At 39.4% G+C, this 12,958-nt stretch overlaps 1 non-coding gene across 1 annotated transcript; it reads right to left on the bottom strand.

Moving 5' to 3' along the window:
• Positions 1 to 3,827: 3,827 nt before the first annotated feature.
• On the bottom strand, positions 3,828 to 3,934 carry LOC123454447. Its single transcript, XR_006633397.1, has one exon. It is a non-coding gene; the product is annotated as a U6 spliceosomal RNA (small nuclear RNA).
• Positions 3,935 to 12,958: the final 9,024 nt, after the last annotated feature.

Genomic DNA, 12,958 nt, shown 5'->3' with positions numbered 1-12,958 from the left:
CTCGCCCCCGAAGAGAAGTTGCAAAGCAGAACCCACCCTCCCCCGCGTCCCGACCGTCCCCCACCCTCTTCCCCGCGTCTGCGAGGCGACGGCGGCAGAAGGAGGTGCCGCCTGCCAAGTTCAACCCCCACCGCTCCCTCCCTCCCTGCCTGCCTGCTTGCCAGCGCGCTCACACTCGAAGGAAGTTGCACGCCAAATGCAAAACCTCCGGCGAGCTGGATTTCTTTGCACTTTTAAAATTATGATTAAGGAAGCGGGTCGTGGTGGGAGGGAGGTGGTGGGGAGACAGGCCTAAGAGCAAGTTGCAGACGAAACAGTAAGTTGCTGGAGAAGTACGCCCTCCTCTCCTCTCCAACTCCTGACCTCTCTTTCCACCCCCTTTGGGGCCCGAGTCCAAGTTGCGGGTGGAGGCCCCTCCCCAGAATCTTGACATTTGCTGCCCTGGGCTCCCAGCGTCGCGCACCCTGTGGCGCCCACGGGACCCCTGCCCCTCCAATAAAACGAAACACACGCAGCTTTCAAATGTCAACGTTAAACTCCCTCCAGCTGTTCCCGTTACGCGCCTCCCCCGTCCCGCCAGTCTCCGAGGGAAACACGTGGTCCGTCCCCTAGGAGAGGAGCGAGGGGTGTCGGCCCGAGCCCCGGCGTCGGGGCGGCCGGCGGGTGCGGACCCCGAGCCCCGCGCTGCCGCGGCGCACACTGGGGCTCCGGACCGGGGAAACGTGGGACCGCGGGCTGTGGGAGGGACGTTTGCGCCCACACAGGTGACAGTGCTCGGCGGTCTCCGACAAGAGCGGGGCGGCTGCAAGTCCGCCTCGCCCCCCGCCGGCGCGCGGCTCGCTCCTCCCGCGGGGCTCCCCCTCGGCGGGCGGCCACCTCCTCTGACATCTTGGAGATGATTGGGAAAGCGCGTGCCGGAAGCCGCTCGCCGCCATCTTGGTAAAGGACGCTGACGCCAGCCGGGCCCTCAGGCCACCATCTTGGATAAGGCAGTTGGTCGCGACTGCCCTCAGTCACGTTTCCTTGGTTCGAGAATGTAAAGGCTGAATGTTGTGTGCCCTGAAAGAAAGAACTGGGCTTTAAGTCAACCCCCTGTCCAGAGGGGACCCACTGGAGGATTCTGGGCCGCCATCTTGGCAAAGGAAGAGACCTATTGCCACTTCTGAGGACAGAAGGAAGCCTACCCCAGTGTAGACCCCCTTAGACGAATTTCTGTGAAGACCCTGAGCCACCCAGTGTTGACAAAACCCTTTTTAAAATACAGAAGAGAAACTCCAAACTTTTTTAGTGATAGGAGACAGAAATTGGCTAGACAGTCATTGCAAACAGAAACCCAAAAGTAAGGAGTTTTATTCCTTTACTAAAATAAAGAATGTCACTAAGCGTGAAGAAACCTGGATGTCCCACCTCCCAGAAAAAATGTTTAGATTAAGATTGCACCCTTCCTAGAGGACAGAAACTCTGATCCTTACCTAAGATTACTACAAAGCTGTAAAATCTGGTCTTTGTCCATAGTAACCTACCAACCTGGTCTTCCTCACTTAGCCACTCCCCATTAAAAAATAAATAAATAAACAAAACCAGATCTGGGTGTGGAGATGGAATTCTCAAACCCCCACTTGCTTGTCTCCCTGGGCAAGACCTCCACCTTGCTTATTTCTCTTATGTTCTAAAATTAAGACCCCTTCTCTTGGTCCTTATAAAGCTTTAAGCTATAATAAAATCTTTCTGAACCTTATTTTCTTGTCTGTGGATGACATTCTTCGAATTCATAGGATAAGGGTCTGGGAAAACCCGAAATTATTGGTGCATTGTAGTACAAGGAACCCAAGTCAACTAGGAGACTCATAGTGGATCCAACTTCTAAATTAGAAGTACTAAATCAAATGTCTTTTGTGAATTTGGTCTCCAAACTACCAGCAGCTTCACAATAAATGACATGATTACCCTTGTATGTTTGCTTAAAATACCTAGGAGTTATATGTGTGAACATAAACTTGCACATGACATGGCTACGTTTACATGTCTAGAAGCATATGTAAAGGGATGGTAGCAGTGTTCTGATAGAACAGTTCTTATGCCTGAATTCATAGCTGAATACTGCTCTGTGAAAAGAATCCACTTCATTGCTTACATGTTTTGAATTCCAAATGATAGATACTCTTTGCCTTTAAATAATTGATTTTACAAGAATTCACAGTTAAAATTTTCCCTATTTTTTGCAAGTCTAATAGATCTTAATATAGAGGAATACATCATTTTAAATTTAACATAGCCATTGTGAACACTTTTAGTTGAGCAAAAATAGAAAATTTTCCAAATTACTATTTTGTCTTTAGTGGTCTATGCCTGTTAGTTTTTGACGTCAATGGAAAAAAATCTCATCCTCTAGCTTTCACATTCAATTAAAAGTATGCATAAGCTGTAGATTAACTCAGTCTTCATAGTAATAAAATAGTTATGATTTATGCATAATGTCTGTTGACTCTTCTACCCAGTATGATTGGGCTGGAGAGATGGCTTAGCAGTTAAGGAGTTTGCCTTTGAAATCTAAGAACCCAGGTTCAGATTCCCAGTACCCACATAGGCCAGATGCGCAAGGTAGCACAAGTGTATGGAGTTTGTTTGCAGTGGCTACAGGCCCTGCCCACCTTTTTCGCGGAAAACAAATAAGTAAAACTTTTAAAATAAGTTTTATTATTTGACTTTCTTTTTTGCCTGTGCTAGGCATCAAACCTGTGGCCTCCTGATACTCATTAGAAGCAAGGTAGCTTTTCTTTTACAGGTGGTCATTTATGGACACAGGGTGAGACTAGAACTCCAGTTTGATTTAGTTGGATTCAAGATGGTGATTTCATCCTTTTCCCTGGCTTGTTGGTGGTTCCCCTGCTAGGTGCTGTCTGAGTCTGAGCTCTTCTGGGCTCACCAAACCAATCAAGGTCCTTAATAAACACTTGAACTTGCTAATGAGGATCATCACTATTGAATTCTAATTTATTAAAAGTCCCATTCTAAGTTGCCACGCGAAATTCCCAGGTCTTTCCCTTTTGGACCCCACCCAGCTGGGAGGAAGAATCCTCTCTTAGCTTAGGAGGTTTTCTCTTTATATCTTTCTTGTTTTTACTCTTAAAATAAATATTTAATAGTTTATCCTTCATGTCTGCATTTTTTTTTCAATTCCTTATTAATTGTAGTCAAGAATGTGAGTCTTGGGAGCCACTGGCTTGGAGAATACTAAGTCCCCGCTCGCCCAAAGCCCAGTATCTCTTTTGCTACACTCTCAATTCTACCAATGAGCTATATCACCAGCCCTACTCAATTTTTTATTGTGAAGAAATTGATGTTTGTCCAAGGTCATACAGCTATAAGTGTTGAGGGTGAAAATAAATAATATTAAAGAGATTTTCCTCAATGATCTCCTAATTTCCATAAAGTTGCATATCAATTCCATGAAAGACTTAAGTGTTTATGCAATTTAACTTACAGAGATAAAGTTCATACTGCTGTTTGGCTAAATGGACATATGCCCACTAAACTGCCATATAAAGGCTTATGTTTATGCTCGTATAGTAATGCTACTATTACTTTTTTTTAGGGAAACTTCTCTTTTCAGATGACAGTGGCCAATGGGAGACTCAAAACTCATCAAAATGTTGAGAAAAGAGACAGTGGAGCATTTAGCATGAAGTGAAACATCTCTATCACACCCTCCAAAACTCAGGGACTATTGCTGAACAGGTGAAGGAAACAATGTAAGAGCCAAAGGAAGGGGAAGAGTTCTATTTTCCAGACAAAATGTCCAAAACATTCTTTTTTTGTTGTTGTTAAAAAATATGGAACCCTTCACGAATTTGCGTGTCATCCTTGCGCAGGGGCCATGCTAATCTTCTCTGTATCGTTCCAATTTTAGTATATGTGCTGCCGAAGCGAGCTCCAAGACATTCTTGACCTCACAGTGGCTACTGCTATAAACACAAGACCTGCATAATGAAAGGAAGAAGGAAGTTATGGCATCAAAATAAAACAGGGGCTAGTTGGAAAAAAGAAGGGATTAAGTGGAAGGGGAATAGGGAAGGAGGTACAAAGGAGAGTGATTGAAGGAAATTATGATCATAGTATGTTGTATATATTTATAAGCCTGTCAATAAAAAGTTAATAATTTTAAAGTTCTATTGTATCAAAAATGAGATGAAATTTACATTGTAATAACACCATTTTAATAGCATCTATTGAACACCTGCTGTCTGCAGGCATTATTGATCTTTTATGCACAAAATATCTTAACTCATTAACATTTATTTACCTGTAACTCTGGGAAATTAGTATTTTTATAAGAACTAAGATGAATTCCCACCTGAGAAGAAATGTATTTGATTGCTCAGAAGCAGAGGTAGGAATGAAACTGATATATTCACTCTACTAAAGAAATCTCCCTTTTTCATCATTTTATATCCTTGAACAAAGTCCCATACACAGGGTTTCTCAGAAAATATGTTTGGGTTATAATTACATTGGATCAACTAGTCAACTTGGTCTAATATCACATTGGGTTAAAGTGGCCAAACAACATAATTAAAAGTCTACAAACACTATTCAAGATCTTCATGTCTATCATCATTGACTTAAACACTTGAGCACACCTCATCTGTAAAAATATGTCATATTTGTTACCATAGATTCTCACAATATCCTGCATACTTTGGTAGCATATTACAAGTATAGCTCACTTTTACATTGTTCATCCCCCAGAATACAGCCCTGGGAAGATAGTAACTATGTCTGTCTTGTTCAACACTATCTCTATTGCATAGTGTTAGGTGAGTGACTGACTGACTGAATGAATGAATGAATAATGTGTCCTAAGACTTACTAAATCTTAAGCCTGAGCATTAGCCAAACCATTTTTTAAAAATTATTTATTTATTTATTTATTTATTTATTTAAGAGCAACAGACACAGAGAGAAAGACAGATAGAGGGAGAGAGAGAGAATGGGCACACCAGGGCTTCCAGCCTCTGCAAACGAACTCCAGACGCGTGCGCCCCCTTGTGCATCTGGCTAACGTGGGACCTGGGGAACCGAGCCTCGAACCGGGGTCCTTAGGCTTCACAGGCAAGCGCTTAACCGCTAAGCCATCTCTCCAGCCCCCAAACCATTTTTTACATTTATGCAGCATTTGCTATATTATCCAAGTGAATTCTGCCATTCATTTCATCTGTTTTATTATGTTCTCATTAAAATAATCTAAAACACCAGATTATCCCCAAAACATCAGTTAATTTATACAAAGCTCCTATTCCAGCACATACAATAGCTCTCTGTTCTGAGAATATATAGTCCCTAAGTCCCATTTTGCTATTTAAAATCATTGTCTTTGACCTCCTCCTTTGTAGAAGGCAAAGCCTTCTTCTACATGTTGTGATTAGACTGGAACTTAGACATAGTTAATATTTAAAGCAAGGGAATATTTAAAAATAGTAAGTGTTTTGAAACCTAAAGCCTGTCATTGAACACAATGAAGGTCTGAAGCTTTTATGGAGAGTTCTACAGCATTTTCCTGTGTAGTGTAGCTCCACAGTGTATCTGGACAGCATAGTAAATAAAACCAGACTATCTGAGCAAAGCCAACCTCTACTATGAGGGCTATAATCTTAGGCAAGCTACTTAACTCTCTGTACCTCAGTTTCTATCATCTGTAAAATGAGGATGAAGATAATAGTAATTTAAGTTACAAAGCTTAAACAAGTTTGAAATATGTGAAGTAAGACATTTTTAAGACATGCTAAGTGTTTAATTAGCATTAGAAATGTTGATTTTTTTTTTATTTTGGTTTTCCGAGGTAGGGTCTCCCTCAAGCCCAGGCTGACCTGGAATTCACTATGGAGTCTCAGGGTGGCCTCAAACTCACGGTGATCCTCCTACCTCTGCCTCCTGAGGGCTGGGATTAAAGGCATGTGCCACCACGCCCAGCTAGAAATGATTATTTGTATACCTGTTTTCCCTGGTGTTTAAAAGTAGAGCAAGAAATTAAGGGTAGTGACAAAGTAATGCATATTTGTAATTATTGCAGTTACTATCTCATTGCTGACACAAAGCACCTGACCAAAAGAAGCTGATGGAAGGCAAGGGTTTATTTTGGCTTACAGACTTGAGGGGAAGCTCCAAAATGGCAGGGGAAAATGTGGCATGAGCAGAAGCTGAACATCACCTCCTGGCCAACGTCAGGTAGACAGTAGCAGCAGGACAGAGTGCAAAATAGTGGTAAGGGGAAGCAGGTTATGACACCCACACGCCCACCCCCAACAACATACCTCCTCCAGCAAGGCTACAATTCCCAATTACCACCAGCTGGGGACCTAGCATTCAGAACATATGAGTTTATGGGGGACACCTAGTTCATACCACCATAGTAACTGCTCATGATTCTTCCCCCCTGCTCCCTTCGAGTCTTTTAGCTTATCTTACATACACCCAACTTAACTGCCATTGCCTTAGAGCATATTTCTACTTAGACACTGTAGAATAACAATGACTTCTTTTCATATTCATATTTCATCATCATTTAGTAATAAAACATGTTTGAGGGGAAAGCACAAGGAAATGTGGGTAACTTAACTTGTGGCAACCAAAATACATGGAGTACACGAAATAACCTTGGTTCTGTGTTCAGCATATGTGTAAAGGAGACTAGAAAGATTAGATTTGTTGAGCTGAATTGACTAGTGACTTTTCAGAAAGATCTCACTTAAGAAAAGACCCTTCACGTCACATTCATTCCCATCTCTGCTACTGCTTAATATGTATTTCCTCTTACATATGGATACATCTTTATGACATATTTTCCTATAGCTTCTCATCCATGGTAATGACTATAGTTCCCATTTATTATTTTTGTACCCATTACAATAAGTCTGTGATATTAAATGTCAGTTATATCAAATATCTTTATTGTGTTTGAGTACCTTCAAGTACATTAATTTTATACTAAGCCTACATAAAAACCTTTATTTGCTGTTGGTTGTCAGATCTACTTTCAAACAGTTATTCATACAGCTGTAATGTATTAAATGCTTCTTCAATTTCTTGCCTTTGAGAAAAATGTCTGCTCTTTTGACTTTATAAGGTAATAGGTTCAAGGGTACCTAGCTGAACTTAAATGCTCCATCTCTGTTTTCTTCCATATTATATCAACAGACGTGCTTGTTATGAAGAATTCACACTAGTATAGCAAGTTCTTAATTATAGTTAGTTCCACTTTGCTAATTGGGATTAACATTCCCACAGGAACTGGGAAGCACTACACTGTTACACCCTCCCTAGTATTTTGCTGCCTCTCATGATGCTGTCCATGGTTTTATCATAAGGAACTTAAAATAACATTTTCTGCTCATATGCAGGGGATAGTCTATGGGTGTCTTGGTGAAGTCTATATTCTTTAAGCTGGAAGAAGGTAGTTTAAGCAGTACATGATTAAAAGATGAGGTAAATTCCAGAAGATAAATGTTGCCATAAGCAGAAACCTAATGTTTTCAATATTTGGAGACATTAGAACAAGCACACTGAATAATTCTAAGGAGTGTTACGTAGATTGTTTTTCATTTGTGGCATTTGTGGCTCTCCATTATGTCATTAGCTTTCTTCCTTTTCTGATTTAATCTTTTCTGTCCTATGTTTTTTTGGCAGAGAGTGTTTCAGTCTGCCCCATTTAAAGGTAGCATTGCTCAGCTCATTTTTTTCAGAGACTATGTTTCCTCTTTAGCGCTTACAACCTATTTATTAGGTCATGTGAATTTTTCTTTTATTTAACCTAAATGGAATTAGTATTTATAATTTTTTAAATTTATGAGAGAGAGCAAGAGGGAGATAGAGAAAAAATTGCCATGCCAGGGCCTTAACCATTGCAAATGAACTCCAGACATGTGTCCCACCACCTTGTGCACATATGTTACTTTGTTCAACTGGCTTACATGGGTTTTGGGGAGTTGAACCTGGGTCCCTAGGCTTTGCAGGCAAGTACCTTAACCACTAATCCATCTATCTATCTCCAATTATTTAATTTTTGAAGCAATTTTAGAATTTATTAGGATAAGGTTTTAATATAGATTAAGCATGGGTCTTAAAAAGAGGACAGTTGTATTCATCCAAGGGCAGGTGTGGGCTTCTCAAGAGACAGTCATCAGGACTTATAAGTACTTCATATCAGATTCTAAATTGCTACACAGGACAGTTGTTACATTTAAAAAATGGTGTCAATATTAAGTTTTTATAGCTTTTTATTTAATTTTCAACAGAAAACCTGCATTTGAAACCTCTGTTCTCCCACTTATTACCTGCATGAGCTTGGGCTCGTTTTACTTCTCTGTGGCAGAGGATGGTTAGTGGCAGCTACCCCACCTAGCTCCGAAGAAGTACTCAAGGTATAGGTAGTGTCATGTATTCAACAGCAGCTTTTAAATACCAGACTTTTTTGGAAAACAGGGAGAGGAATACAGAAATGTTACATCAGTTAACCATGACAAACGTGAAAATTATCTTTCCCTCTCTTGATTCATTTCCCATTAGTGCAATAAGCAATCTAAAATTTAGGCAAGGAAGGAAAATTTAACATTGTGCCAGAGCTGTACCAATTTGCAAAAAAACTGACTGTTAACATTTCAGGAATTATGTAAGTCAGGGGCTAATCATGGTCATTATTAAAAACTAATTAATGTATAAACATACAAGTAGAAATTTCAACAGCAATGGTAATAAATACTCAAAAGTTTACTTCCTGATTATTTACTATTATCTATGTTCTTTTTAAAGGTGATGTTGATCTATTCAGTATAATGGAAATCTTTTTAATTTAAATTTTTATTTTATTTTTATATAAATTATAGCAGGTTATAGTCTCTTATCCCCTCACCACAGTTCGTGTTACCCTGCAGATCTTCCTCAGTGGAGTTATGATATTCACTGTAGGGTCATGAAGGCCTTGGTCAGTTCCTGTGGGGTAGTGGGGGACTGTGCCTCAGGAGATTCTTACCTACTCTGTGGCTCTTAAACTTTTTCTGTTCCATCTTAGTATAATGGAAATCTTATACAGTGCTGCATTACAGCATATCAACTCCCAACTTCTGTGTTCAGAAACAGTATTTTGAAATTAAATTGGAAAACTATAAATCAGACCTTGATTTATAGTTGATTTCATTGATTGTCTACACTTAAGTGTCAGAGGAAATTTTAATAATAAAGATGAAACTTAAAAGCATATTAGTTTTTAAGACAAAAATTGAGAAAATATTCAATAGTTGAAAACTTTATAAGATTCATGTTCACTGATGAATGAGTTTAGTGCTAATATATATCCTTATTGTTTCATTGTTATCTCATTCATATAAAATATCAACCAACATTTATGTTGGAACTTTAATAGCAGGAAAGATTTATTTGCCCATCTGAATATTAATCAACTATTTATTTGTAGTCTGACTTTGCCAGACATGGCTGAATAGAACCATTGGTTCACTTTGGATACAAGTTAGGCAAAAATTACTGAAATCCTTCTGTGAAAAAAATCAAGCATTCATACAGAAATTTCTAAAAAAGTGTTATGTTTCCTACTATATTTTTATAAGTTGTGTGCTATGTATCCTTTATCTCAGTATAACGCATAATGAGCAGCTCCTCCCTCTCACCATAATTGCAAAGCAAGTGGCAACAAATGTATGACGGATGCGGTGGGATCTTTGAGATGAAAGGGGCAATCCACTCATTCAGTAATTCAATGAAAGTGACAGGCTTTCAATAACATCCTATGCTAAGGCAGAACTCACAAATTCTAACAAGGTTCAGTGGTTGGATGGGGTAGATAAAGATCCAAGGAAGACATATAACAGGAAACAAAGAAATATTGACAGGTCTGGGGTTTCAAAGTATCTTTGAAGCACATAGAGAAGGTAAATATGATTCTTAGATTTTGAATTTTAGGGGCAGGAAGGGTAAATTTCAAATACTTTTAACAAGTCATACCTTGTTACATAGTCACATACTATTTTTTTTTCTCATGTAGAAACTATTGATTTTTTTTTTCTGTATAGAGAGGTTATTTGCTCTTATGCTGTGATCTTCTACTAAATCTAAGGTGCATCGCTTAGCATTCACTCATCTTAATTATAAACCCTCACTCAGCTACCCTGGCAGTGCTGTGTTTTTACATTTCTCGATCTGTTTTTCCCCAGTTGTTATATAAGAGAAACAGACCCTACCTACTGTCATCCACTATTGCCTTTTAGTATCATCAAACCTCTGGCTGTCATGTCACTCCATACTTCAATTATAACCAAACTGTACTCCACATTATAAGCTATTTGGTTTAGTTTGGTTTTAGCATTTTATAAGAGAAGGTATTAATTTTTTTATTGTCTTTTTTATGAGGTAGGGTCTTACTCTAGCCCAGGCTGACCTAGAATTTTCTCTGTAGTCCCAGGCTGGACTTGAATTCACAGTGATTCTCTTACCTCTATGTCCTGAGTTCTAGGATTAAAGGTATGTGCTACCATGCTTAGCAAAGTTATTACTTTTTTTGAATTTAAAAATAATAAATGTTTTACAAAAAGAAGAAAGAGTCTCCTCTTTCCATTCACCCACCATACACCCCTACTAACCAGAGAAGGTTAAAGTTACCAAGGACTGGCACTTTGAGGATTTTATTTGGATATATTAATTTGGTTTACTTTAGTTTTCTGATAACTAGATATTATGGTTGTTTCAATGAATTACAGAATACTGATAGAAGGAGGGGGTATAGCTCAATAGTAGAGCACTTGATTTTCATATGCAAGATCCTGGATTCAATATCCATTTTTGAAAAATTAACAATTTTTTTGATAATACTAAAAGAAGGAAGATGATTTCCCAAACAGTTTTCTCTATAGTTAATTCAGCCAATCAATCATTCAACAAAACAACTATTATTAGGCTGCAGTGTGAGACTATAGATTATAAAAATGAAAAATCATGAGTTCAATTATATCTCAAGAAACTAAATCAAGCAGGGTGTTGTGGTGCACACCTTTAATCCCAGCACTCAGGAGGTAGAGGTAGGAGAATCACCATGAGTTTGAGGCTCCCTGAGAACTAATGAATTCCAGGTCTCAGCCTGGGCTAGGCTAGAGTGAGAGTCTACCTTGAAAAAACAAACAAACAAACAAAAACCCCTAAATCAAAAAATGTTGTGGGGGTTTAATTCAGGTGATCTCCATTAAAAATTATGTGTTCTGAATGATAGGTCTCCAGCTGATGGCAGTTTGGGAAGTGTACCTTCCTGGAAGCAGTGTGTTGTTGGGGGTGGACTTATGGGTGACAACCAGCTTCCCCTTGCAAGTGTTTGGCACACTCTCCTGCTGCTGTTGTCCACCTGATGCCACATTTTCCCCCCATCATCATGGAACTTCCCTTAAAGTCTGTAAGCCAAAATAAACCCTTTTCTTCTCACAAGCAGCTTTTGTTCAGGTGCTTTTTTACTAGCAATGCAAAGGTAAACGCAACATTAAAATTGGTACCAAGAAGTGGTGTTATTATTGCTGTAAACTTTGCTGTGTGTCTTTTGGCCTTTTGGAACTGAGTTACAGAAGAAATGTTGAAGAATTTGAAACTTTGACCAAGAAATGATGTGCAGTGCTGTAAGTACAGATTGATGGATTCTGATCAGAGTTGAAAGACTGAAAGAAGTAAGAACTAAGGACTATGACATTTGCTTATATAAGGAAGAAAGAGCTTTGTCTAGGCTGGGTTAGAAGCTGTTTGTGTGAGACTTGCTATTCTTCCCATATCCTGAGAGCTTGTGCAGGGTTGCATTGCATAGAAGAATGCTATGGCACAGGAAAAAAAAAAAAAAAGGAAATCTTTGGGCTAAAACTGCTGTTAGTTTGGCCACAATTGTTTGAGACAATATAAACATTGAGACTGGGCCAGCTGATCTGCATTGGGACAGTAGAAAGAATGTGGACCTATTTGAAGGGGCCTGAATGCTAAAGCAGTTTTTCTGCTCTTCAAAGTCCACCTTCCCATTAACAAATTGGCAGCCCACCTGTTATTATGGAGTATAACAACTACAGAAAAGAAAGGGTCATTAAATTTGCAACACAGTTTATATGTTCTGGAAATGGCAATGGGAAGTGTGAAACAGGCTTGTTACCTGCATGGAAGCCTGATGGAGTCATGAGTATGAGCCATGGGTTGCAGTGGAAACCCAATGGAGAAGTCTGGAGTATGGGATGGCTGCCAAGGAGAACTGCTGGCACTAGATGAAGTTTTCACAGACTATGAGTAGCCTTGCTGGAGGTTTAGAACTGGAACTTGAGAGACTTGCCACTGATTAGAATTGTCCAGACTTGGAAACTTGTCACTGGTTAGAGTTTCTGGACTTGGAGTTATAGAATTTGATGTTTATTCTATTTATTTTAAATCTTGTATTGGTTCATTTTTTCCTTGCTATGCTCAGTGCCATCTTTTGCAGTGTGAACATTTATTCTGTGCCTTTTTTTTTTTTTTTTTTAGCATTATGGCTCAGTTAAAAGATCTTTGACTATGGGAATGTTTGTTCAGCATTGAGATTGATTAAAAATAAACTTTTAAAGTTGGGCTGAATGCATGGCTGTCAGTTTATGGGGGCCAGTGGCAGAATGTAGTGGTTTGATTTAGGTGTCCCCCATAAGCTTATGTGTTCTGATTGCTAAATCCCCAGTTGGTGACAATTTGGGAATTTGAGACTCCTGTATGCAGGGTACTGTTGGGAGTGGGCTTATGAGTGTTATAGCCAGCTTCCCCTTGCCAGTGTTTGGCACACTATCCTGTTGATGTACACCTGATGTTTCCCAGGAAGTGATGTTTAGCCTCTGCTCATGCCATCATTTTCCATGCCATCATCAAATCTGTAAGCAAAAAATAAACCCTTTCCTCCTACTGGTTTCTGCAA

The sequence above is a fragment of the Jaculus jaculus genome, chromosome 13 (assembly GCF_020740685.1).
Source record: "Jaculus jaculus isolate mJacJac1 chromosome 13, mJacJac1.mat.Y.cur, whole genome shotgun sequence".
Taxonomy (NCBI): Eukaryota; Metazoa; Chordata; class Mammalia; order Rodentia; family Dipodidae; genus Jaculus; species Jaculus jaculus.
This window is presented reverse-complemented; position numbering and strand designations above follow the sequence as displayed.